The following is a 26,955-nucleotide window of genomic DNA, read 5'->3' as shown; positions in this document are numbered from 1 at the left end:
TATGATATTCACAGAGAACTTTAAGTGTTATGGAAATACTTATAATGTTTAGTAAAAAGGAACATAAAGCTATGTCAGAGGAAGATCTCAACCATCTAATATGTAAATAGAGTTATAGGATTAGTCGTGTGTGTGTGTGTGTGTAAGGAGACACATATTTAGAGAAAGGGGGAGAAATAATGACTACTACAAAGTTATTGAATTAAGGGTGATTTTTATTTCTTTTTGTACTTCTACTTTTCTAAAATGTGCATATAAAACGCCTTTAGGAAAGATTAAATGTATGGCTTCCTATTTTTCCTAACAAGTCTAGTAAAAGAGAACTTACTATGTCAAAATAATTCATTTTTCTTAGAAAGCTGTTAAGGATTTTGTTAGTTTTTAAATATTAAAATTAGATTTTCCCAAAGCTCCTAATCATTATAACATCTTCTCCTTCGATCCATCCAGAATACATCTTATATCTCTTCTACATAGCAGTTATTAGCTATTACTCCTTTCTAGAATCTCATCCTTTTATGAGCAATTTTTTCCCACTGTAGCTCCTGGGCCTATAAAGACACCTGACACAAACTAATCATACAGCAAATATTTGTTGAATGAATTAAACCTAACCTAGGTCTTCCATATCTTAGATGTGTTTTTCAGTCTCTCTCTCGGTTAAACTTTATTTCCATTTGTCGATGTTCTTAAGTTGTGACTTCAAAGAGATTAAATGTGGTCTGACTGGTGTATATATATATATCCTGGATAATATATCATGCATACCACCTGGGATTGCATTAATTTATTTGGCAGCCATATCACACTGCAGGCTAATATTGGCCTCTCTGAATGCTAAAACTGCTATGTCTTTTATGGCTGTGTCTGTCCACTCATGACTCTCCACACTTGCATTTGTTCAGTTGTTTGTGGGGCTTTTTTGGACCATGTACAAGACCTTACATAAATCCTCATTAAATTAAACTTTTTAGATATAAATGCAAATGGTTTGGGGTCATGATTTTGTCTTTTATGTATTCATGTCTCTTTGCAGCTTCATATCATACACAAATTTAATGAGCAAGCCCTCTATGTTCTCATCTAAGCTACGGGCAGGTTTCTATAGTTGTAAGAAAGGTACTTCTAAGCTGCAGTTGAGTTATTTGTCATTTGGAGCAAATTTTCTCAATAAATTACAAATCTTTATATTGTCTATGCTATACTTTTCCATTTTATCCACTACAATATCACAGGAGATCATGGCATAACTCTTGCTGTGGCTGACATGTACAATTACTGCATAGCTATGAAGAGTGCAACCCAGTTTATCCCTATAGTCAGTCTCTCCCTCTTCAGGAATTAAATATACTTGGAAAATCACATTCTAATTCCATTTTAAGGAAGATAACTATTTTCCTAGTTTCTCCACAATCTGCCCAGTAGCCCCAGTCTTCAGTCCTGATCTTCAGTGGAGGGGGCACTCTGCATTATTATCTCCTTTGGGCATCTCATGCCAAATCAGCTCTCAAAATAGGTTCTCTAGGGCTTTTTCTACAAGCTTGAGTTTTTTCTTTTTCTTCACACCCCAATTTAAATTTAGTAGTAAGCCCCTTCAGATCACCTTCAAAATACATTACAAATATGACCATTGAATACCACTACACTGTTATGACTTTGGTGTAAACCATCTCTTCCCCCCATCTGAAGAAACACAGTAGCCTCATAGACAGTCTCCTAGATGCTCTTTTACCACTCCACCCCAAGTTCATCAGCCACACTGTGGCAATCAGATAAAATTTTATTTTCTGCATAAAATAAAAACCTAAAGTCCTTACCATGTCCTGCAAAGCCCCACATGATTTTTCCCTATTAATAAAAAATTACCTTCCTACCCTCCTCCCTCTTGTCCCATGTCCAGTTAGAGAGATCTTCTCTCTGCTCCTCAACTCTACTAAGCATCTTCTCCTTCTCAGGACCTTTGCACTTGTGTTTCTTTCTGCTCAGAGCACTCCAACTATGGAGGCAGGCATTGCTGGATGGTTTGTAGTTAGGCCTTCACTTTATTTGTTCCATTTTAGTAATTGTCTCTTTCAAACTGTACTTACTACAATGTTATCTGATATGTACTCTCAGTACCAAACATAGTATCTGGAAGATTGTCTTATCCAGCACATGCTGATTCCTGATGTTACAGAATAATTGTGTTCCTCTCAAATATATAGGTTGAAGCCTAACTCCCAAAGTAGCTGTGTTTGGAGAAAAGGCCCTTGAGATAATTCATGTTAAATGAGATCATGTAGGTGGGGCTTTAATCCAATGGGAATGGTGTCCCTTTAAAAAAAAAAAAAAAAGGGAAGAGACATCAAAGAAAAGACCATATGAGGACATAGCAAGAAAGCAGCTATTTGCAAGCCAAGGGGAGAGACCTCAGGAGAAACCAAAACTGACACCTTGATCTTGAACTTCCAGCCTCTAGAACTGTGAGAAATAAATTTCTCTCATTTAAGTTACCCAGTCTGTGCTATTTTGTTATGACAGCCCTAGAAGACTAATACACCTGGCTAATATTTTTATTTTTATTTTAGGGTTCTTAGGGTCTAAATGTTTGCATACACTCAGAATAAACAAATATTATAAAAATTATTCATCGTTAAAAGGCACATTTATAAATATTAAGAATATATGTACCCACAGGAAAAAAAACACCGAAACAGTCCTTATTCCTGCATTTCTCTGTGATTTTTTCACTTTTCTAAAGCTTTCAGCAGGTTGTAGATAGAAGGTTCCATCCACTAATTTGTCAGCTGTTGAAGAGTACCTTCTGTCTTAGTCCATTTTCTGTTGCTATAATAGAATACCACAGATGGGATAGCATATAAAGAAAAGAAATGTATTTAGTGTACAGTTATGGAGGCTGGGGAGTCCAAAAGCATAGCACTGGCATCTGATGAGGGCCTTCTTGCTGTGTCATAACATGGCACAGGGCATCATATGACAAGAGGGCAAGAACAAGAAAGTCAGAGCCCACTTTTGAAACAAAGCTACTCTCTCAACAAGGAACCCACTTCTGTGATAGTGACATTAATTTATTCACGAGGGAAGAGCCCTCATTAATTTGTTAAACTATTCATAAGGTAGAGGGCTTATGTTTCCAACACAAAAACTTTTAGGAGACACATTCAAGCCATAGCACTTTTCTACAAGTCAGACACCTAGGGATGCTTCTCTTGCTTCTCTGCACCAACTTGCTGCAAACCTGTGGTCATCTCTCCACCAGCTGCCTCCCTCTGTTTTTCTTGCTTGCTTTATCCTTCCTTTTCACTTTTTCTCTATCCCTAAGCTGGCTGAGTGTGGTAGGCTGAATAATGGTCTCCCAAAGATGTCTATACTCAAATCCCCAAAATCTATGAAATGTTTTCTTACATTTAAAAGAAAAGAAGGCCAGATGCAGTGGCTTATGCCTGTAATCCCAGCACTTTGGGAGGCTGAGGTGGATGGATCACCTGAGGTCAGGAGTTCCAGACCAGCCTGGCCAGCATGGGGAAACCCTGTCACTACTAAAAATACAAAAATTAGCCAGGTGTGGTGGTGCACGCCTGTAGTCCCAGCTATTCGGGAGGCTGAGGCATGAGAATCGCTTGAACCTGGGAGATGGAGGCTGTAGTGAGTGGAGATCACACCACTGCACTCCAGCCTTGGGGATAGAGAGAGACTCTGTCTCAAGAAAAAAAAAGGAAAAAGAAAAGAAAAGAGCTTTGTAGGTGTGATTAAATCAAATATCTTGAGATGAAGAGATTATTCTGGATTATCTGAGTGGGTTCAATGTAACCACCAGGGTCCTCATAAAAGGGAGGAAGGAAGATAAAAGACAGAAGGCAATGTGATAAACAGAAACAGAGACAGAAGATGCTATGCTGCTGCTTTGATGATGGAGGAAGAGGCCAACAGCCAAGAAATGTATGTGGCTTCTAGAAAAGCCAAGTAAACAGATTCTCCTCTAGACCTACCAGAAGGATCCCAGTCCTGCCAACCCACTTTAAACTCTGACCTTCTGTACCATAAGATAATAAATTTGTGTTGTTTCAAGCCACTGTATTTGTGACAGTTTGTTACAGCAGCAGTAAGAAGCTAATGCACTAGCTCTCTGGGAAGCAGAAGAGAGTGTCTTAATTTGTTCTGTACCCTGCAGTTTGTGAAACAACATGCATACAAATAAGCTTTCTATTTTAATAGGAGTTTTACTGCTAGTAATTAGAGAGAAATCAACCACATATAAAATGTTTAATAACCCAGCAGGTATAGAAATTGACTCTATTGGCGTTTCTGTTGACAATGCTTAGCATGAAGAAATAATGCTAGAGTGACAATTACTAGAAATTACGGAATGCCCAAAGAGCACTGACACTAGTGCTATGTGTTCAGGTGACATAGGTGATAATCTATTAACTCTCTGCTCAATTCATTTCTAGAGTCTCTGATGAGAAGAAAGAAAGAAAGACTTTTGAAAAACTGCCAAATGTCAGACCTAAGATCTATGCCAAAGGCAAACTCTAAAATATGTTAATTCTTATGTAGTAAAAAGACTTCCTGAAATAAAAAAGTATACTTATTAATTTAATAACACAACATCTGAAATTTGCTTCAAAATTCTCCATAGGAAAGGAGAGGACTAGAGGAGTATAGGTAAGTCATTCAAAACTTATTCTACTATTTTTTACCCTTTTGTGTGTGTTTGAAATATTCTTTCCTGTTTTAGCACTACAGGGCAAAGAGCCAGAAAATGCCCATCAGGTAAACAAGCACACACAGTGTTTGCCACAAATTGCTTCTGGGATTGGCTATTAATCCAACTATCAAAATGCAATATTTTCTTCTGTTCTGTGTGCTTTTACATGTCATCTTATTTAGTAGCACTTGATTACCATGTAGATGAAGAAATTGATGTTCTAAGTGAGTTATTGTGTCTAAGATCACAAAGGAAGTAACTAATGAGGCTGGGACATAGACCTGAGACTTGTAACACCAGGTCCTCACCCCTTTTCATTACAGAGCCACTGTTCTAACAAGCTACCATTAGGTGAAGGAATCCCCAAATCTGATTCTTCTGGGATCTAAATAATGTATATTTCACACCCAGAGTGTGACTTGTTTGTGATGATCTCTTCAAAAATTATATGTGGAGCCCTGGGCTTCATATCATCATACTGAAAAATCCTGTAGATAGAAGGCCAGTGGAGAAGCTGTCCTAATATTTCAAAGGCCGAGGGCAAGAGTACAAATGGAGGAACATATATTTTGTTTAAATATGTAAAAGTTATAAACCAATCATTGAATAAAATGTTACTTCTAATCTTGACAAATGTATCTTCATAAAGATAAAATCAAAAAATACGTATAAAGTTATGATTTTAATTTAAATGAATCAAATATCAAAAGTGATTACATTTAGTTATTGCTGCATCTGGGTGCCTGTGAATAGTCTGGCAATGTTTGGATAAACAACAATATTAAGACATACATAATTTAAAATTTACTATGTATGTATTTCATTACATTCATTTTTTTTTGTCTCCATTCTGGAAAAATCCTGTTCTATTGATAGCAATGATTTGAGAATGTAAAGCTGAGACATATATTTGAACTCTAAAAATCTGTGTAAATTTTAGTTAAAAATCTTAATTAAAGCAAATGTAAAAAATTAATTAAAACTATATTATGTGCTCTCAGATTAAATTTTCTCCTAAAATATAAGAAATACAACTACAACTGGTGAATATCAACTTTTATTTTACTTTTTGAAATTAATCTTATCAAACTTTTTTACATGAAAGAATTCACAATTATCATATACCATATCCATCTAATTGTCAAAGTAAAAATTTGTGTTATGCACTACAAAAGTTATGTATAGACCTACATATATAAAAATTTAAGTGATGTGAATTATTTGATATTATAAAATATTCCTCAGCTGCCATTTGCATTTGTTGGGATTTCATACTAATATATGAGAAACTCTGAAAACATGAAATCAAACAGAAGCAAAAATGTAGACACTCAGCATTATAGAGAAATGATAGTTCGTTGCACAAGAAATCATTGTATGCATGCTATCTGAGAGCAGAGATTTGATAAGTCAATTAATTTATCCTTTCACTTAACTAGCCACTTTCACTGCTCCAGTTCTCTTGACTTCAAAGCCATTTGTGTCCAATATCAACAGCAGCATAACCCATAAACCTTACAGTATTATTGAAACAGTTACTTTGTACTTTGAGCACATAGAACAAGAAATGTACTGAAGCATTTCCTTGGGGCCTGAGTGGTGTTACCACAAGAGCAAATGTTGAGTTATGGGTAACAATGAACAAGCACTGACTAGTTGCCAAAAGTATTACGTGTTATTTACCACATTCATTGGTGTTTGTGATATGTACAGCCTCAGTTTGAGCAGGAGTCCCTATTTTTCAGGAGTTAAGGTAGCACTGAACAGGCAGCCTGACTTATATACCAAGGCAAAGTCCAGATTCTAGCACATTCTTGTGATAAAGTCAATTTGCATCTTTCTGTAAACACTTTGATCTATTTAAATGTTATTTCAATGTTTTGATATAAAAGATAAGCAATTAAGGCTTTATAATTACTCCTTTAGTGAAACAATTTGAAAACATTGTACATTATCACAGAGTTCATAAAGTCAGATTTCATGCTTACAAATAACATGTTGATTAGGCAGAAAGAAGATCCTGGAAAAAGAGAAAAGGAGACAATAGTTTGAGTGAGAAGTGGCAGAGTTCATACTACTGTTCTCAGGTCCAGTCCTAGTCTCAGCCTCTGCATTCCCCACTTCTCCTTATAGCTACTGGATATTGACTCCTGCCTTGCTGGCTCTGTTCATATCAGTTCCCAAAATCTATCCCGACCTCAAAGAGAGGAAATAAACTGCTCCAACCTCTTGTTTGGATGCATGAACTAGGCCTTGTGCCCAAAGCACGTTCTTGCCTCAGGGTCTTTTCACTGGCTGTTATCTCTGCCTGCAAAACTCTTTCCCAAGATATTCACAATGTTTCCTTATCATTAAACTCTTTGCTCAAATGTCACCTTCTAAGTGAAGCCTACCCTGACTATCCCATTTAAAATTTCCATACTCCTTCCACACTTACAATTGTTTGTTTTTTCCATACTAATTATTACTTGCTAATATAACATAATTTATTTATTTATCATAATTTTTTTCTTTCTTTCCACTGGAATATGAGCAACATAAGAGCAATAAGATTTGTCTTATTTTTTATTGATGTATCTCCAGCACCTAAAATTGCCTAACAGAATAGGTGCATGATAAACATTTGTTTAATGAATAATTGAATCCCCAAGTTGTTGGTCTATCGTAAAGAATCAATTATTAGAGCAACTACTCTTGTTAAGGTGACTTGTAGGCCTAATCTTAGAGGCTACAACCCTATTCTTGCCATCTCCATCATAAAAATCAGATCCTGAAGCCAATGTGCCTGCTCAAGCCCTACTGTAGGTTTGAGATGGCAGTGGGCCTACTGTAAACAGCTGGTACTGCATTTTTAGTCTTTTGACTTCCACAATTCTGAGGCCTCTTTTTCCCAGCTTGACATTGTTTCTTTGAAGGCTTGGTCCCAGTGTCTTTTAGTTAGGATCCCAAGAAGCCTATACATTGCCTCTTCTACTTCTCCTAATATCTTAACCTAGTCAAAGCTTGTCTACATTGATCATTGTGATCGCCTTTCCATAAGCAAGCATCTGATTACTGGAGAGGGAGGTCTTAGTAGACATTTACATTAACTAGACCTGTCTTGACCAGCCCAGTCTTTTATGTTGTAGGCCACTGTATTATATTCTGATTTTACCTGGCTGTTTTAATGGTTTATTCAGTCACCTATAGGTTGACCCATTGTTCTCCTGAAAGCAAAAAAAGTCACCTGTTAAGCATATTTGAAATTCTTGTTCATGTATTGGTGAGTGGCACAGACAGACTTTTGCCTATGCCTAGGAGCAGAAGTTCCAAGTACTCCCACTATACATGAATATGTCTCTAGTAAGGCCGGGCCTTGCTTGGTTACTTTTACTTGGGGCTTTTAGGAACCTCTTTGTTCCACTTCACTCAAGGGCACTTGTGCCCAGCAAAGAAGCTCTGCTCAACCTATGTTCCTGCTTTATTCCTTCTAGCTCTGCCCCCAAGGTAGACCGTGACTCATCCTCTCCTAACTGGTTTTAAGGTAGATTTCCAGGATGACCTTACTTTGGTACAGAGGAGTGGATTGATGTATTATTCTGTCCTCACATTGCTAGAATGAACTACCTGAGACAGGGTAATTTATAAAGAAAATAGATTTAATTGGCTCACAATTCTACAGGCTGTACAGAAAGCATGACTGGGGAGGCCTCAGGAAATTTGCAATCATGGCAGAAGGTGAAGAAGAAGCAGGCACATCTTACATGGCTGGAACAGGAGGAAGAGAGAGAGAAGGGGAAAGTTATGTACAATTTTAAACAACCAGATCTCATGAGAACCACTCACTATCATGAGAACAGCAGGGGGGATGTCCACTTCCATGATTCAATCACCTCCTACCAGGCCATTCCTCCAACACTGAGAATTACAATTTGACATGAGATTTAGGTGGGAACACAGAGCCCAAACATATCATTCCACCCATGGCCCCTCTCAATTCTCAAGTTCTTCTCACATTTCAAAACACAATTATGTCTTCCCAACCATCCCTCAAAGTCTTAACTCATTCCAGCACTAACTCAAAAGTTCAAGTCCAAAGGCTCATCTGAGACAAGGCAAGTCCCTTCCACCTATGAGCCTGTAAAAAACAAGTTGATCACTTCCAAGATACAATCAAGGTACAGGCATTGAGTAAATGCTGCCATTCCAAAAGGGAGAAATTGGCCAAAGCAAAGGGTCCACAGGCTTCATGCAAGTCCAAAATCCAGCAGGTCAATCATTAAATCTCAGAGTTCCAAAACAATCTCCTTTGACTTCATGTCTCACATCCAGGCAACACTGATGCAAGGGGTGGACTTGCAAGGCCTTGGGTAGCTCTGCCCCTGTGACTGCAGTGTACAGCCCCCACAGCTGCTTTCATAGACTCGTGTTGAGTGTCTGTAGCTTTTCCAGGTGCACAGTGCAAGCTGTCAGTAGCTCTACCACCTGTATTCTGGAGAACAGTGGTCCTCTCCTCACTCACAGTTCCACTGGGCAGTGTTCCAGTGGGGACTCTGTGTGGAGACTTCAAACCCACATCTCTCCTCTGTACTGCCCTAGTAGAGGCTCGCCACGAGGGCTCCACCCCTGCAGCAGACTTCTGCCTGGACATCCAGGTGTTTTTGTACATCCTCCAAAATCTAGGCAGAGGCCACTAAGCCTCATATCTTGCCCTCTGTGTACCCACAGGCTTAACATCATATGGAAACCACCAAGGCTCACAGCTTGCACCCTCTGGAGCAGTGACCTGAAACACATCTGGGACCCTTTTAGCCATGGCTGCAGCTAGAGTGGCTGGAACAAAAGGAGTGGTGTCCTGAGGTTGTACAGGACAGTGGGACCCCGGGCCCAGCCCAGGGAGCTATTTTTCCCTCCTAGGTCTCCAGGCTTGTGATGGGAGGGGCTAGCTAGAAGGTCTCTAAAATGCCTTTGAGACATTTTCCCCATTGTCTTGGCTGTTAACATTCAGCTCCTCTTTACTTATGTAAATTTCTGTAGCTGGCTTGAATTTGGGGTTTTCTTTTCTACCACATAGTCAGGCTGCAAATTTTCCAAACTTTTATACTTTACTTCTCTATTAAATAGAAGTTCCATTTTAAAATCATCTCTTTGTTCATGCATAGCATATGAACATATGCTGTTAGAAGTAGCCAGGCCACTTCTTGAACACTTTGCTGCTTAACAATTTCTTTCACCAGATACCCTAAATCATCTCTCTCAACTTCAAAGTTCCATGGATTCCTAAAGCAGGGACACAATACTGCCAGTCTCTTTGCTAAAGCATAGCAACAGTGACCTTTACTTAGTTCTCCATAAGTTCCTCATCTCCATCTGAGACCACATCAGCCTGGACTTCACTGTCGCTATCATTATCAGCATTTTGGTCACAATCAGTCAACAAGTCTGCAGGAAGTTCCAAACTTTCTCTCATCTTCCTACCTTCTTCTGAGCTCTCCAAAGAGTTTCAACATCTGCCCATTACCAAATTCTGAAGCTGCTTCCACATTTTCAGGTATTTTTATAGCAATGTCCCACTACAGGTACCAATTTTCTGTTCTAGCATTGCTATAAAGAATACCTGAGACTGGGTAAGTTATAAAGAAAAGAAGTTTAATTGGCTCACAGTTCCATAGGCTGTACAGGAAGCAAGGCTGGGGAGGCCTCAGGAAACTTACAATCATGATAGAAGGTGAAGGGGAAGCAGGCATGTCTTACATGGCTGAAGTAGTGGGGAGAGAGAGAGAGAAGGAGGAAGTGCTACACACTTTCAAACAACCAGATCTTGTGAGAGCTCATTCACTATCATGAGAATAGCAAGGAGGGAGTCTACCCTCATGGTCAACCACCTCCCACCAGGCCCCCCCACCAATATTGTGAATTACAATTTGACATGAAATTTGAGTGGAGACATAGAGCCAAACAATATGAATTGAGCATTGACTCTGGAGTTATATGGACCTGGGTTTGACTCCCATCTCTGCTGCTTGTAGGCTTATACTTCTCTGAGACTGTTTTCTCATTTTTGAAGATGGAATAATAGTAAAGCATTATTATGAAACTTAAATGAGATAATATATGAAGGGTCTAGAATAAATCTCTGCTTATGGTGAAATTTTTTTTTTTTTTTTTGAGGCAGAGTCTCACTCTGTCACCCAGACTGGAGTGCAGTGGCACAATCTCGGCTCACTACCTACAAGTTCTGCCTCCCAGGTTCACACCATTCTCCTGCCTCAGCCTCCCGAGTAGCTGGGACTACAGGTACCCGCCATCATGCCAGGCTAATTTTTTATATTTTTAGTAGAGACGGGGTTTCACTGTGTTAGCCAGGATGGTCTCAATCTCCTGACATCGTGATTCACCCACCTTGACCTCCCAAACTGCTGAGATTACAGGCGTGAGCCACCATGCCCGGCCAGTGAAATCTTAATAGTTGTTTTCTTTAGCACAAATATTAAAAGCGTTATTTTAAAAGTTGCCTGCAATTTGAGCTAGTTGGCAGCGGTTCTCAAATATGAATATACCTAAGATCCCCAACAGGACACAATACAACTTATATTGTATGACTACCAAGAATGTATAGCCTGAATCTCATTCTAAGAAAACAATCAGACAAACCCAAATGGAGGGACATTCTACAAAACGAATGGCCAATGCTCCTCAAAAAAATCAAGTTATTAAAAAGGAAAAGTACTGTTTCAAATTAAAGGAGACTAAGGAGACATAACAACTAAATGCAATGCATAATTCTGATTGTATCTTGAATTTTTTAAAAATGTGTACAAAGGCCTTATTGGAACAGCAGGCAAAATATAAATATAAGCTCTATATTAAATAATACTGTTATATCAATATTATATTTCCTGAGTTTAATAGTTGTATTGTAGTTAAGAGACAGCCTTATTTTATATATGCTGAAATGCCTAGGATGAAATGTCCTGATGTCTGCAATTTACTCCCACATGATTCCAAAAGTGTGTCTGTGTGTGTGTGTGTGTGTGTGTGTGTGTGTGTGAGAGAGAGAGAGAGAGAGAGAATAAAAGAGACAAAGCTAATGTGACAAGATGTTAACGATTGGTAAATTGGTAAATCTGGAAGAGTTGTGGATGTTTGTTGTTTGTTCTTGCACCTTTTGTATAAGCTTTGATTACTTTCAGTTTTACCAGTTTGTGTAAAATTTATTCTCTATTATCTTGAGTAAAGCTGTTTCTTACAATAGCCTTGAGTTAGTGGCACTTAGGTATATGAATAAAAAAGGGATCGGTTCCACCCTTGAAGTTATGAGAGAAGGAGAGAGGATAGCGGCTGTTGCAGGTGAGATAGCGAATAAATGCCAATGATTCAGTAAGAGCAGCAGGAATTTGGAAGAAAAGCTGACCATGAGTTCACAAACACTCTTGGAATGGGATTTAAGTTGTTTTATTTGAATATTAAAAGGAGGATGAGTGCAGAAGGCTAGATAACTTGGGCACATCTGGGTTACACAGTGTCTTCATTATCTGCCTGTCTTTTATTCCATCAGTGCACTACATTTCTATGTTTACTCCCATTTAGTCCTCTGGATTACATCTCTCTTTAGATTTACCTATCTAGAAATGGACTGGAACTACTATGTCCCTTTCCAAGCCTAGAATTTTATTGTCCACCCTTAAGAGATTGCTCATTTGTTCTAATATTTCCATAATGAGTAAGAAACCTGGCCCTAGTCTCTATAATGACACTTTGTGTGGGTGATTAGAGCAGATTTCTATCTATTAGCTATAGCTTATAATATGACTGAGATATGAGTCATAGCATAGGTTTTGCCAGGAAAGCACTGATTGTTTTCAATTCTTTATCGTTTCTGATAAGAAGCCAACCAAGATCTGCATCCATTTTCCACTGTGTGTAATACATCATTGTTTCTCTGGTTGCTTTCAAAATTTCTTTTTTATCTTTCCATTTTATCCGTATGACTGTGATATGTCTTCATGTGATTTTCTTTGCATTTATATTTATTGGGGTTTGTGGGAGTATTTTGGATCTTTAATTGATTTCTGTCATAAGTTTCATTCAGTATTTCTTCAAGTATTTTTTCTGCTCAATTTTTTATCTCTTCTGTTTCCAGGACTCCAATTGCATATACATTAAGCTGCTTGATAAATGGTTTGATAGTTCTCTGAGAGACTGTTCATTTTAATTCCATCATTTTTTCTCTATTCTTCAGATTAGATCATTTCTATTGATCTATTTTCAAATTCACTGATTCTTTTGCTATTTTCAATCTATAGTTGTCAATAAATTTTTATTTCAATAATTTTATTTTTTCAGTTCTAGAATTCAAATTTGTTCTTTAATATAGTTTTTTTTTTTGCTATGGATATTCTCCATTTGCTTATTAATTTTACATATATTTTCCTTTAAGTCCTTGACCATATTTATAACAGCTGCATTAAAGTCCTTGTCTGCTAATTACAGCATTTAGACAATGTTGGGTCTCATTTGTATTTTTCTCCTCATCCTTGTCTTCCTTCTTCTTGAGTATCACCATCATTTTCATGTTTCTACATGTCTCATTTTTTAATTGAAAACTGTACATTATGAATATATAGAGTAGATGTTAAGAGCTATGAGGTGTCAAGATGATCAATTAAGAAAACAGCCAAACCAAAAGCAACAATCAAGCCTTTATTCACTTACTGTGTTAGTCTAAGCAAGAGGCCAAAAGGAGAAGAGTAGTACCAGTTCTCTCAATGCTCCATTTTTCCTCATGGAGTGGCACCAAGTAAGGGTCAGATGGATCACTGCAGCTGGGAAACAAAAGGTTCCTGCCATTTTCTGGACTCGGGGAATGGAATGAGAGAAACAGGAAAAAGATAAGCATGAAAAAGACTGAGTCAGAGTGGTGAAAATTGCCCTCAAGGGTAAGGAGATCTTGGCAGAGGTGCCTGCATGGTATCTAAGATGAACTCTACCCAACCCTACCCATAAGGAGGCTGCTGAACAGAGGTGGCTTGGCTGGAAATGTAGATATGCACGAGAGCATGGCTAACTCGGGTTGGCGGAGAGGGTGCTAGAGTCCTCTACTTCAGAGTCTTCAGTCTCTGAAGGAGTCTCAACTTCCTTCAGAGACTGCAATGTACTAACTATGCATCAAGTCTGGCATGGGGCAGGGGAGGGCAACTTTTCCCCCTTGCCAGGCTGCCAGGTAAAGCTTTGTAATTGCTTATGGTTATACAATTTTCACCTGAAGCCACCTCCTCCATAGAGGCTTTAGATTCTGTTATTTCTCTGGAGCATGATTTTTTTTTTTTTCTAGCAGAGAGTTAACTTAAGTAGAATCAAACTCCAAATGGGCTCTCTTTCCATTGGCAGCAGCTGGAATCTCCACTCGGTTTTTTTCAGTTTTCAGCTGCTGCTTTTTGATCAGGCTGTCTTAGGTCCCACCCTTATAGTATAGTTTGACAACTAGCCAAAGTTTTGTGCATATTTTAAATGCATATCTTGGGGCTCAATCCCTCTGAAGAACCCTTCCTCCCAGGATTTCCACTATGCAGTAGCTTTAATGGTAGCCCCCTGCACCCACCAAGATATGTTTCTGCATCTTAATCCCTGCAACCTATGAATGTTACCTTCAAAATGAATAAATGAAATGAATGGGGCAAAAATGTGATTAAGAATCTTGAGAGCAGGAATTTATCCTGGATTATCTGGGTGTGCCCTAAATGCAATCACATGTATTCTAATAAGAGAAAGACAAAGAGAGTGTTGGGACAGAGAAACAGAAAAGAAGACATACAGAAGAGTAGGAGGCGATGTGATTTTGGAAGCAGGGAGTGTAGTGATACATTTGCAAGCCAAAGAATGCCTAGAGTCACCAGAAACTTAAAAAGGCAAGGAATGGATTTTCCCTAGAGCCTCCAGAGGGAGCATGACTCTGCTGACTCCCTGATTTCAGGCTGCTGGCAGCCAGAACTGTGAGAGAATAAATTTCTGCTGTTGCAATCCACCTAGTTTATGGCCACTTGTTACAGCAGCCATAGGAAACCAACACACTTTCAAACATTCTGGTTGCTCTGATACTGTGACCTTTGCCCTCTGACACCTCAGGACAGGAAATTTGTGGATTTCTGTGCTCAGAGTAGTGGGTGAATTGGGGAAAGTACTCAGGCAAAAAGCCTCAAACTATAAATCCGAGTCCTCTGTAATTATGCCCTTAGATTCAGGTTGTTTCAACACAGCTCCTGGGTGAAGGGCTAGGATTGCAAATTGTAAATACATTTGCTAATCTCACTTTTTACCAGAGTCTGGAAATAACATTTCAGTTTACTGGCCATGAGGCAGTGCTCCTAGCATAACGCGTGGTAATGCCTATGGTACCTGAATGAACTTTAAGAAGTATGCTGCAATGCAAAATGATCAGTTCATACTGCCTAATACTTTGCTTTTCCTGTTATAAAATCAGGAAAGCAAATTAGTGCTGCTCCATCATGAACCGTGGCTCACTCTTTCTTCCTAGGAGCCCATATGGAGGAGCCCATCAAGGTTATCTGTGAATTTCTCCACATGTGGCGGCAAGGGGGATCATTGTGCTGGAATCTGATTTAATCTGATTATCAGCTACCTCAAACAAATATAATACAAATATAATACGTTAAATGCTTAACGTTCTTTTTAAAAAAAAACTTTTCACACCTTCAGAACAAATTCCAAACTGTATGGCATACAACATTTTTCGCTGGTAGTTTCCAACCTAAGATTTCATGTTTTCACTATGCCTCAAACATGCCAGGCTCTTTTATGCCTTTCTTCTTAGCCACATGCCTCAGGATAGTTATTAAGGCTATTCACAAATATTCTGCTTCCTACCCTCTGGGAACATGGAAGAATGACTCTCCCATCCACTTGAAGTTAGGCATGGCCATGTGCCTTGTGTTCCCCAGCGGAAGTTGAGTAGAGGTGTTGTGTGTCACTTTTGGGGCCAGTATGTTTTGATATATTTAATTTTGTCTCTGGCATGGTAACAAGCAACTTTGAACCTTGGTTCCTGAATGACAATAATACACAGTGTGCCTGCAAACCCAGAAAGGACACACAGTATAAAGAAATAAACCTTTACCATTTTAAGCTGTTAATGTTTGTTGGCTGTTTATTACAGAAACAACTGTAATGTTTTGTTATTCTTAGTGTTACAGGAAAGAGAAATATGTTACAGGAAAGGGGTCCCTATCCAGACCCCTAGAGAGGGTTCTTGGATCTCGCACAAGAAAGAATTCAGGGCGAGTCCGCAGTGCAAAGTGAAAGCAAGTTCATTAAGAAAGCAAAGGAATGAAAGAATGGCTACTCCATAAACAGCATACCCGAGGGCTGCTGGTTGCCTATTGTTATGGTTATTTCTTGATGATATGCTAAATAGGGGGTGGATTATTCATGCCTCCCTTTTTTAGACCATATAGGGTAACTTCCTGACATCGCCATGGCATTTGTAAACTGTCATGGCACTGGTGGAAGTGTAGCAGTGACGATGACCAGAGGTCACTCTCCTGGCCATCTTGGTTTTGGTAGGATTTAGTCAGCTTCTTTACGGCAACGTGTTTTATCAGCAACATCTTTATGACCTGTATCTTGTGCCGACCTCCTATCTCATCCTGTGACTTAGAATGCCTTAACTGTCTGGGAATGCAGCCCAGTAGGTTTCAGCCTCATTTTGCCCAGCTCCTATTCAAGATGGAGTTGTTCTGGTTCACATGCCTCTGATACTTGTATGTCTATAAAAGTTCTACTTTTCCAGCATTCAATGACTGGGTAAAATGGCCCCTCTGGGAAACCTTCTCTAACTCCACTATGCAAGCAGGCACTTCCTTTTCTGTACACCTTGGTTGTTTTTTCTTTTCAAGACCAATATACCTCTACAGTTGATGGTTTTAGGCCAAACCAAGTGTGCCAAAAGAAAGTGAAAATAACTGTTGCTTTTTTCCTACTTACTCCAGGATGAAAAAATGGTCTCCACATTTATTTCCACTTCACAGAACAGAGTCCCAATTCTGGTAGTCATAACTTTGTGGGCAATTTATCCTTCCCTATAGGAAACCCAGGTTTTAGTAAGATGTTGGGGGTGAGTGAAATCTTGATTTGAACTTAGAAAACTGTAGTAGTTTAGCTGTTTTCTATCACAATGCTAAGTTGACTAAAAGTTGACATAAAAGAAGTCTTCACAACGGTAAGGAGTAACAGTGATAGAAGATCTTGCTCATCATATAATGAGGCCAATTCAGTGTGCACCAGGGTCTCTGCTCCAGGAATTTAGTCACCATGTGTGGAATTACAACAAATACTATGAAAAAGAGAGCAATTCTGCCTTTGCCCACTGCATTCGATGATCTCCTTGCCAGTTATGGATTGGCAAATGGAAAGCAAGTATCATCAGGAAGGGAGAAATAGAGACACAAAAAGATGAAGTTTCATGGCCAATGTCCCACGGGAAGTTAATGATCAAGCAATGGCATCATTATTTATTTATAGATATGATGTGATTTTTAGGGCCAGTCAGAGGCTTTCTCTGTCCACAGTTGCCTTTGTGGTGCCTAAAATCCTGCCACCAAGGAGTAATTTTCTTTGGATTGTAAAGTCTGTCTGACTTCTAGGGTTCTCCATGGTCATGTAACTATCATGGGAGGAGGTAACAACTTCCTCCATGAGATAACATGACAATTGTGAAAACAAGGCTCTGTCAAAAAGGAACAAGGCTAGGCATCTGTTGAGAGGGTAGGGATATGAATCATGTCCACTGATTTCTACTTCAATGTTTAACTTCTAGAATATTTAGCTTTGAGAGCCAGATCTAGGAAGAGAAAGGGCAAGAGGTGGCCTACAGAGGGAAGGAGAAGCAGCTAGATATGTAAAATAGCTGATCTGAAATTATCCACTAATTTAAATTAAGGTACATACATTTCTCCAGAGCCTGCTGGGATGCTTTTTCTTGGTGGAATGAGCTAAATGAAACTGTTCTGTAATTCATCACTGAAGTTACTGCCCTTTGTCCCCACGTAGGTCACTGGCCCTTTACCTCAAGGTTCGGTGGGCTTGGTGTTAGGTAGGGGATCCACCTCTGCTAAAGGTATCATCATTCATACTGATCTCATTAATTCTGATTCCATTGATGAGGTTAAATTAATCGTGTCTGCCAAGGTTCCTGTCTCCATTCTGGCCAGTGAGTCAATTGCTCAATTGCTTTTACTACCTACTATCGTTTTAAACAAAGGAGACAAGACACGTGGCCCTGGGATGGGCTCAGGCAGTGAAAAGGCCGCTTATTGGATTAATGTAATTTCTAAACAACGGCCCACCTGCACCATACACATTCAAGGAAAAAAGTTTGAGGGTCTAGTAGATACTGGGGCTGATGTTTCTATTATTTACTCTAGTTTATGGCCTTCCTCCTAGCTTAAACATCCCACTAACATGGGACTAGTAGGTGTTGGAAAAGCCGAGGAAGTTTATGAGAGCACCTTTATCTTGCCTTGCACCGGCCCTGATGGTCAAAAGGGTACAATTCAGCCCTATATAATGCCAATTCCCATTAATCTTGGGATGGAGATTTACTGGCACAATGGGGGGCTGAAATTAATATTCCACATAACTCTTATAGTGCTCCCAGTCAGCATATGATGGGAAACATGGGGTTTGTTCCTGGACTCAGTCTCCATCCAAAACATGAAGGGATTACTAAACCCCTCCCAATTACTGTAAAAGAAGGCAGGGCTGGTTTAGGTTATCCTTTTTAATGGCAGCCGCTGCCACGCCCCCTGTTCCTATCCCTTTACAATGGAAATCTGACATACTCATTTGGATTCAGCAGTGGCGGCTTTCTAAAGAAAAACTGGAGGCTTTAACCCACTTGGTTTCTGAACAGTTACAACTTGGAAATGTGGAACCTTCTCTTTCCCCCAGGAATTCTCCTGTGTTTCTAGTAAAAAAGAAATCAGGCAAGTGGTGGATGGTAACCAATTTAAGGGCTCTTAACGCTGTAATTAAACCTATGGGGGCTATCCAACCTGGCAGGCCTGCCCCTGCTTTAATACCTAAAAACTGGCCTCTCATAGTTATTGATCTTAAAGATTATTTTTTCATATTGCTTTACATAAATCAGATTGTGAAAAATTTGCTTTTACTGTACCATCTATCAATAATCAGGAGCCTGCAGCTCATTATCAATGGAAAGTACTTCCTCAGGGAATGCTAAATAGCCCTACAATCTGCCAGTTTTATGTTGGGCGAGTGCTTTCACCAGTTAGAGCCCAATTTCCCCAGGCCTATGTTCTTCATTATATTGATGATATTTTTTTTTATTCTTTTTATATTGGTTCTTTAGTTTTTGAAATGTTCATTTCTAATTTTGCAAACTGCATAATTACAAAAGAGTGAGACTCTTGTCTTTCAGTGTGACAAGAATTTAGGAAAACATTACCCCTTGAGAACTCTAAGTGAAATTATTAATAACAAAACATTTTCTGAATCTAAGTCTATGCTGTTTTTTAACGCTGAAATGCCATTCCTAACCTCCCTTCTAAATCTATATTGCAAGACCCAGCTATGCTACAACCGCCAATGTGAAGCTTCTCCAATTTCCATGCCACCTCCACCTCCTGTCTGCTTCCACCAGACAGAATTAATTACAACTTCTTTTTCCTTCTCACAATATGTAACTAGCCCTTCCACTTAGTTCTATTTAACTGTGACTTGTATTATAGACAGTTGTGAGTTTGCTTTCTGTGCTAAAGTGTAGCTTCCTTGAAAGCATCTTTCTATCCAACTCCACCCATCTGACTACAAGCACTGAGTGTCTGACATAGAGTGGGTGCACAATCTTTGCTACCTTTAAACTGAATTGAAAGTTAATTTATATTGACGATATTTTAATCGCTGCCCCCACTGATAAAGAATTAATTGACTGTTAGCAAATTTTGAGCCACATTGTTACAGAGGCTGGATCACACATAGCTCAGAATAAAATTCAAGAGACCACTCCTGTTCAATATTTAGGAATGGTGGTCGATAATGTATTCAACCTCAAAAAGTTCAAATTAGGAAAGATTCTTTGAAAACTTTAAATGACTTCCAAAAACTTTTGGGTAACATTAACTATTTAAGACCTACTTTAGGTATTCCGGACCTATGTACTGTCTAACTTGTTTCCACGCTGCAGGGAGATTCCAATCTCCGCAGTCCCAGTCCCAGGACTTTGACCCCTGAGGCTTCACTAGAACTGGAATTCATAGAGAAAAGAATCCAGACCACCCAGTTATCTAGAGTACAGCCATTTCAGCCTTTTCAGCTTCTGGTTTTCACTTCATTTCACTCCCCTACTGGCCTAGTGGTTCAACATAATGGAGTGGTGTTTTCTTCCTCATTCTGGATATGTTAGTAAAGTTTTTTATTTATTTATGCAACAGTGGGGAATTTCCCATATTACTGGAATCCCTTACAATCCTCAGGGACAGGCTATGGTGGAACAGGCCAATCACACTTTAAAAACCCAATTGTCCAAAGAGTCTGAAAAACAAAAACATAATTTAACTACCCCTACTCCCAATTGCATTTGGCACTGTTTAAATTTTTTAAATGTTCCTAAAGATAATAATCTAACTGCAGCCGAACACCATCATACAGGCAAAAAATTCTCCCTAAACGAAGGCAAACCAGTGTTATGGAAAAACTCCCAAACCAATACCTGGGAACCTGGCACAATTATAACATTGGGAAGAGGATATGCTTGTGTTTCACCAGGAGATCATCAATCCCCTGTCTGGGTAGCCACCAGGAGACTCAAGCTTTGGGTGAACAATGACAATGAAAACCACAGAGAAAAGACGTCCGTGTCAGAGACCATCCTCAGATGTGGTGAGATCTGTGCCAACTCCTTAGAAGCTGGCACACCAAATCACAATGAGTCTGATTCAATTCTCCCTGATGGCAATGGAGACCCATCTAACTAATTCCATTTCTCCTGATTACCTTTCTTTTTCTCCTTACAAACCTAAAAATCTCACCATTTCTATTAGCCTGAAGATAACATCCCTCTGTTCTTCTCTTCCTCCTTCAGCACTGAATCTTGCTTACACTAGGTTTTATTTAATGATTCTCCTCCTCATACTTTCTGTCTCACCAGTTTCCTCTCACACTGATTTACCTGCTACACAAAATTATTCTTATTGGGTTTATATGCCTTTTCCTCCACTTACTCGACCTCTCACCTGGATGGATACTTCTGTGGAAATCTACACTAACGATAGTGTGTGGATGCCTGGAGCTACAGATGATCATTGCCCTGCTCAACCAGGAGAAAAAGGCACTGCATTTAATGTTACCATGAGTTATGAATACCCCCCTCTGTGCCTTGGACATGTACCTGGTTATATCCATCTAGAAACTCAAGTCTGGGCTGCTTATCTTCTGGAGAGATCAGCTACAAAGGAACCGGGACATTTGGTCTCCGGCCTCTCCTTTTCTCCTTTAAAACAAATGAAAGGGGGAGTAATAGGAGATACCCCATATTTTCAATATAAACCTGCAGGAAAACCATGCCCTAAAAATTTTGAGGGCACATCTAAAACTTTAATTTGGGAAGATTGTGTTAACTCACATGCAGTAATACTAAAAAATGACTCATATGGTTTAGTAATAGACTGGGCACCAAAGGGCTATTTAAAAAACAATTGCTCCTGTAGTGGAAGGGAATGCCTGGAGGCTACTTATATTATTTCTTATTGGGAGAATGAGAATCATCATTCTACTTTGCATAGGAGGTTCAGCTCATTCTTTCCCTTAAAATGGGAAGATAAAGGCATTACCCCCCCGAGACCTCGTATGATAATCCCCATTCTGAGCCCAGAACACCCAGAACTTTGGAAATTGGCTATTGCCATATCTGGACTGTGAGTATGGGAAGTGGAAACTATTCTGTCTGTTGTCCCTGATACCGTCCCTCTCCCTCGGTATCAACATAAATCCAGATATTCTGCTTTGCTTACCTCCAACCTGATTATTCCCATGCAGAGTTGTGTTAAGCCTCCTTACATGCTGTTAGTGGGAAATATCAAAATTTGGATGAACAATCAAACAGTCCAATGCATTAATTGTCATTTATACACTTGTATTAACTCCCATTTTGACTCCAGGAAAAGTGTAATGTTGGTTCGAGCTCAAGAAGGAATCTGGATTCTGGTAACTTTGCCCAGATCTTTGGAATCCTCCCCCTCAATACATTTAATTAAAGAAGTGTTACAGCGAATTCTAAAAAGATCTAAGAGATTTGTTTTCACTTTAATCACTGTGATCATGGGTCTAATTACAGTCACTGCAATGGTCACCACTGCTGGAATGGCGTTACATCAATCTATTCAAATGGTTCATTTTGTTAATGATTGGCAAGCCAATTCTACCCAAATGTGGAATTCTCAACAAGGCATTGATAAAAAATTGGCTAATCTAAATTAATAATTTAAGACAGTCTGTTATTTGGCTTGGAGATCAGGTAGTAAGTCTTGAACATCACATGCAAATGCAGTGTGATTGGAATACTTCGGATTTCTGTATCACCCTGTATTCCTATAATGAGACTGATCATTCATGGGAAGTGGTCAAAGGACACCTTCTGGGTAAGGAAGATAATTTATCATTGGACCTAACTAAATTAAAGAAACAAATTTTTGAAGCCTCTCAAGCTCATTTATCCATTGTGCCTGGAGCTGAGGCATTAGATCAGGTGGCAGAAAATCTTTCTGTACTAAACCCCACAACTTGGATTATGTCTATTGTGGGCTCCACTGTAGTAAATTTTGGAATTATGTTTCTCTGTTTAATTGGCTTGTCTTTAGTGTGCTGGACCAGTAAGAGAATCCTGTGTCAAAATCGAGAGAACAAACAAGCCTTCATCACTATGGCACATTTATATAAAAAGAAAAGGAGAGATGTTGCAGGAAGTCAGGGACCCTGAATGGAGGGACCAGCTGAAGCAGTGGCAGAAGGACATAAATTGTGAAGATTTCTTGGACATTTATTAGTTCCCCAAATTAATACTTTCATAATTTCTTACACCTGTCTTTACTGCAATCTCTGAACATAAATTGTGACAATTTCATGGACATTTATCACTTCCCCAATCAATACTCTTGTGATTTCCTATGCCTATCTTTACTTTAATCTCTTAATCCTGTCATCTTCATAAACTGAGAAGGATGTATGTTGCCTCAGGACCCTGTGATGATTGCATTAAGTGCACAAATTTTTCGTAAAGCATGTGTGTTTAAACAATGTGAAATCTGGGCACCTTGAAAAAAGAACAGGATAACAGCAATGTTCAGGGAACAATGGAGATAACCATTAGGTCTGAGTGCCTGGGAGTTGGGCAGAACAGAGCCATATTTCTCTTCTTACAAGAGTGAATAGGAGAAATATCGCTGAATTCTTTTTCTTAGCCCTGAGAAAGAGAATGCATTCCCAGGGATAGGTCTCTAAAATGGCTGCTGTGGGAGAGTCTGTCTTATACAGTTGCAGATAAGGGTTGAAATAAGCCCCGGTCTCCCTTAGCGCTCCCAGGCCTATAAGGATGAGGAAATTCCTGCCTAATAAATTTTAGTCAGATCAGTTGTCTGCTCTCAAACCCTGTCTCCTTATAAGATGTTATCAATGAAAATGCATGCCCAGTGGGACATGAAACTTCATTAGCAATTTTAATTTCACCCTGATCCTATGATCTCACTCTGCCCCCATTTGCCTTGTGATATTTTATTGCTTTGTGAAGCATATGATCTCTGTGACCCACATCCTATTTGTACACTCCCTCCCCTTTAAAAATCACTAATAAAAACTTGCTGGTTTTGTGGCTCAAGGGACATCACAGAACCTGCCAACATGTGATGTCTGCCCCAGACACCCAGCTTTAAAATTTCTCTCTTTTGTACTCTTTCCCTTTATTTCTCAGACCAGCCAACACTTAGAGAAATAGAAAAGAACCCACATTGAAATATCGAGGGCTGGTTTTCCCTGATACTGTGCATTTGGGATGTTTGGCAGCATCCCTAGCCTCTACTCACTAGACACCATTAGCAGTCCCCAGTCCCACACTTATGACAATTAAAAGTGTCTTTAGACATTACCAAATGTCCTTTAGAGGTCAGAATTACCCCCAGTTGAGAACTCTTGCTCTAAATGTTCTTCTACATCTCTCCATTGACTCAGAAAGATGTCCTTGGGCTGTGAGTCTATGACTGCAATCATGAACTTCTGACTTCTTACTTTTCTTTCTCCTTCCACTGGTGTCATAAGCCCTATGAAGGCATGGTGCTTGTCTTCCCTATCTCAGTTCTAGGTCAACACTTGACAGAGGAAAGACACTTGAGGTTTATTTTTAAATGCCTGACAGCCCGGTTACCTCCATCCTGGAATCAAGGGAGAGATTGGGAGATTTAATTTTTCAGTACATTGAAACATGTTCAAGTTGCACTGACTGCATTGAGCGACTGCATTGGGTGTGAAAGGCATGACCATTTAGCCCTGGGGATAGATGCTGGCTAGAATCAGGCTCAGGTTGGCAGCACACTTCACTGTTGACAATTTGGAGAGTTAGCTGTCAGGCCACACCTATTACACAAGTTGATCTGTCCATTCCACCCCATTCCATCACCACCCCATAGAACAGGTTTGCCCACCCTCATCAGTTCTTACTAAGAACCCTTGAGATAGAGCCATGCTTTTCATAGCAAACGTGAAATCACAGGAAGGCTCATAACATTATCAAGCAGCACACAATAAATTCAGACTGAAAAGATGCCTGCTATTGACTAGGATAATGGTGGAGCATTTGAAACATGAATTAGGCTTTAAAGAAAGGGGTAATTTGAAGAAGTGGAAGTGGGAGGGTAAGGGAATGGTTAATTCCAAATGTTTAATGTAGGGAAAATAATATAAGCACTGAAGAGTTGAGGAAAAAACACGGTACACTTTAGAGGGCAAATGTTATAAGGAAACAACCCAGGGAGGAAGGAACTAATGAAGAGACTAAGGTAGGAAAATACATGGGGCATTTTTCCCTACTAGTGTGACAATCTGCCTATCTGGATTGACTACTATGTAAAAAAATAACTGTCCCTTAGAAGAATCTCCTCTGGCAGAGAGAACCTGGAAAGAGAATATACTTGATCAGGTAATTACTCATTCAGCCAAATACATTGACAAACTAATACTAAGGTAATAGGGAGAACTAGACAAGGGTATCTATGAAGTTCTTGACAAAAGATTAATAAGGGGGCATAGCAGGTTGGGCACAGTCCAATGTCAAGAGTGTAGGTTAAGGATCTGACAGCCACATAATGGCTTTGTGATCTTAAGTTCCTTAAGCCTCAGCTTTAAAATGGGGAAAATAGTAACCTTGCATGTGTGTGGTGAGGGTTGTATGAGATAATGTATGATCCTGTATACAGTACACCCTTACCAAATGGAAACTATTTTTTTAATCTGCCAAATATTAAAGCATCATTGAAAGTTACAATGGACATCACAATATACTTCTGGCATATAGATGAAGAGACAGATAATAGGACATAGATGAAAACCCATGAATAAGAAATAGTACTAATATATGTAACTGACCTGAACTAAGTGTGTAAACAGAATGCCACTGTATTTTTCACCATCCTCTGGCAAAATGACTCTCTTTAATCTTCCTTCTGTGGCACTGGATGGAACCTCAGGCAAATTCCAGAACTTTTCCATTAGTTCAAAATTCTAAAACTTCAATACCATATACCCAAACTTCAGTCTTTTACCCAATCCAAAACTTCCCCCGTTCCTAAGCTCTGCTGTGAATCATGTTTTGAGACCAGCAATAGGGAAAGGGACTGTGATAATTCCTTCATTATTTCTCCCTTCCTTGATCTTCTACCCATCTTCCCCACTGACTCTGCCTTTGGCTTCTCCAGGGTTGCAGATTCCCAGCTGTAGACCTCCAACTGCAGCTCCCTGTTATGGACAGTATCTCCTCATTGGCCACCAATGACTCCTCTGTCAAGCCCTGGCTTCCAGTGGCTCTTGCTCCAGGATAACCCAGAGTCCTCACCTGTCTGTCCCACAGGAAACACACACTCTTATCCACTAGAAGTCAGGCTCAGTCTCTATGCTGTCAGAACAGACCTCTTTGGACTCTTTGAAAAGCTCTCATCTCCCCTGTGGTTGGGGAATGTCCCAGCACTCCAACTCCCTCTGGACCTCTTGGGAAATCCTTAGCTTGTTCTTACATAGCCTGGAGGCAATAGGAGGTATAAAGACAGATTAGTTTCGGGTCATTCTCTGTGCAAGTCCTGCCGAGATAGTCAAGTAACTTGCTTTTGAATGAGGGGATACTCAATACCTATTTTCCCCGGGTTTGAGATCTTAATTAAAAGTCCACAAAAGAAAACATCCTTTTTACATCTTTTAACATCCTTTAACATGTGTACTTAGTAATGAATGTTTAGGCACAAACAATATGATGTAGTAACATATTGATAGATTTTCTGTTGTTAGTCACTGTACAAAGAGCAACACAGCATATATATATATATGCATACATATGCAATATTACATATGCACTGTATGAAGAGCAACACAGCATATATATATGCAAATATATATGCAATATTATTCAGCCACAAAAAGAAATGAAGTTCTGATACATACTAAAATATAGTTGAACCTTGAAGACATCAGGCTGAGTGAAAAAAGCCAGTCACAAAAAGACAAATACTGTATAACTCTACTTCTATGAAGTACCTAAAGTAGTCAAATCTAAAGAGACAAAAAGTGAAATTGTGGTTGCCAGCGTGGGGCCAAAGGATAATGAGGAGTTATTGTTCAATGGGTATAGAGTTTCCATTGCAGATAGTGAAAAGATCTGGAGATGGATAGTGGTAATTGTTGCACGACAATGTGAATGTACTTAACGTCACTGAAATGTACTCTTTAAAACTGTTAAAATGATCAATTTTCTGTTATGTATATTTTATGACAATTTTAAAAACCAAAGAGAAAAAGTAGATGGAAGGATGACCAGAAAATGCACAACTTTGTGTGAGTGCCTGAGGACAAAAATAGCCTAAAGCAGCAGGCTGCTTGTCTCGCCAAACTCTAGAAAGACTCGGGCCCAATTACTGGGGTGAAGCTTGGGACTGAGAGCAGAAGAAATCAACTAAAATCAAGATCTTTGTGCCCACCCCACT

The 26,955-nt window shown here is 39.3% G+C and overlaps 1 long non-coding RNA gene across 4 annotated transcripts in view; it reads right to left on the bottom strand.

The window, feature by feature from the left end:
• The window catches only part of LOC103877070, a 43,545-nt gene extending 18,072 nt beyond the window's left edge, over nucleotides 1-25,473 (bottom strand). Inside the window, exons 1-7 of one of the 4 annotated variants that reach the window (XR_004178315.1) lie at nucleotides 25,352-25,473; nucleotides 21,733-21,781; nucleotides 21,111-21,212; nucleotides 16,688-16,782; nucleotides 13,403-13,540; nucleotides 7,863-7,914; nucleotides 6,697-6,728 (exon numbers count right to left, since the gene is read on the bottom strand). This is a non-coding gene — a long non-coding RNA (uncharacterized LOC103877070). Of the gene's footprint in view, nucleotides 1-6,304; nucleotides 6,729-7,862; nucleotides 7,915-13,402; nucleotides 13,541-16,687; nucleotides 16,783-21,110; nucleotides 21,213-21,732; nucleotides 21,782-23,859; nucleotides 23,968-25,351 lie in introns of those variants that run through there. The other 3 variants (XR_004178313.1, XR_002516752.2, XR_004178314.1) reach the window with 3 other exon arrangements.
• Nucleotides 25,474-26,955: the final 1,482 nt, after the last annotated feature.

Source organism: Papio anubis, chromosome 14 (genome assembly GCF_008728515.1).
Source record: "Papio anubis isolate 15944 chromosome 14, Panubis1.0, whole genome shotgun sequence".
NCBI classification, from domain to species: Eukaryota; Metazoa; Chordata; class Mammalia; order Primates; family Cercopithecidae; genus Papio; species Papio anubis.
Note: the sequence above shows the minus strand (reverse complement) of the source record. Positions and strands in the feature narration are given on the sequence as shown.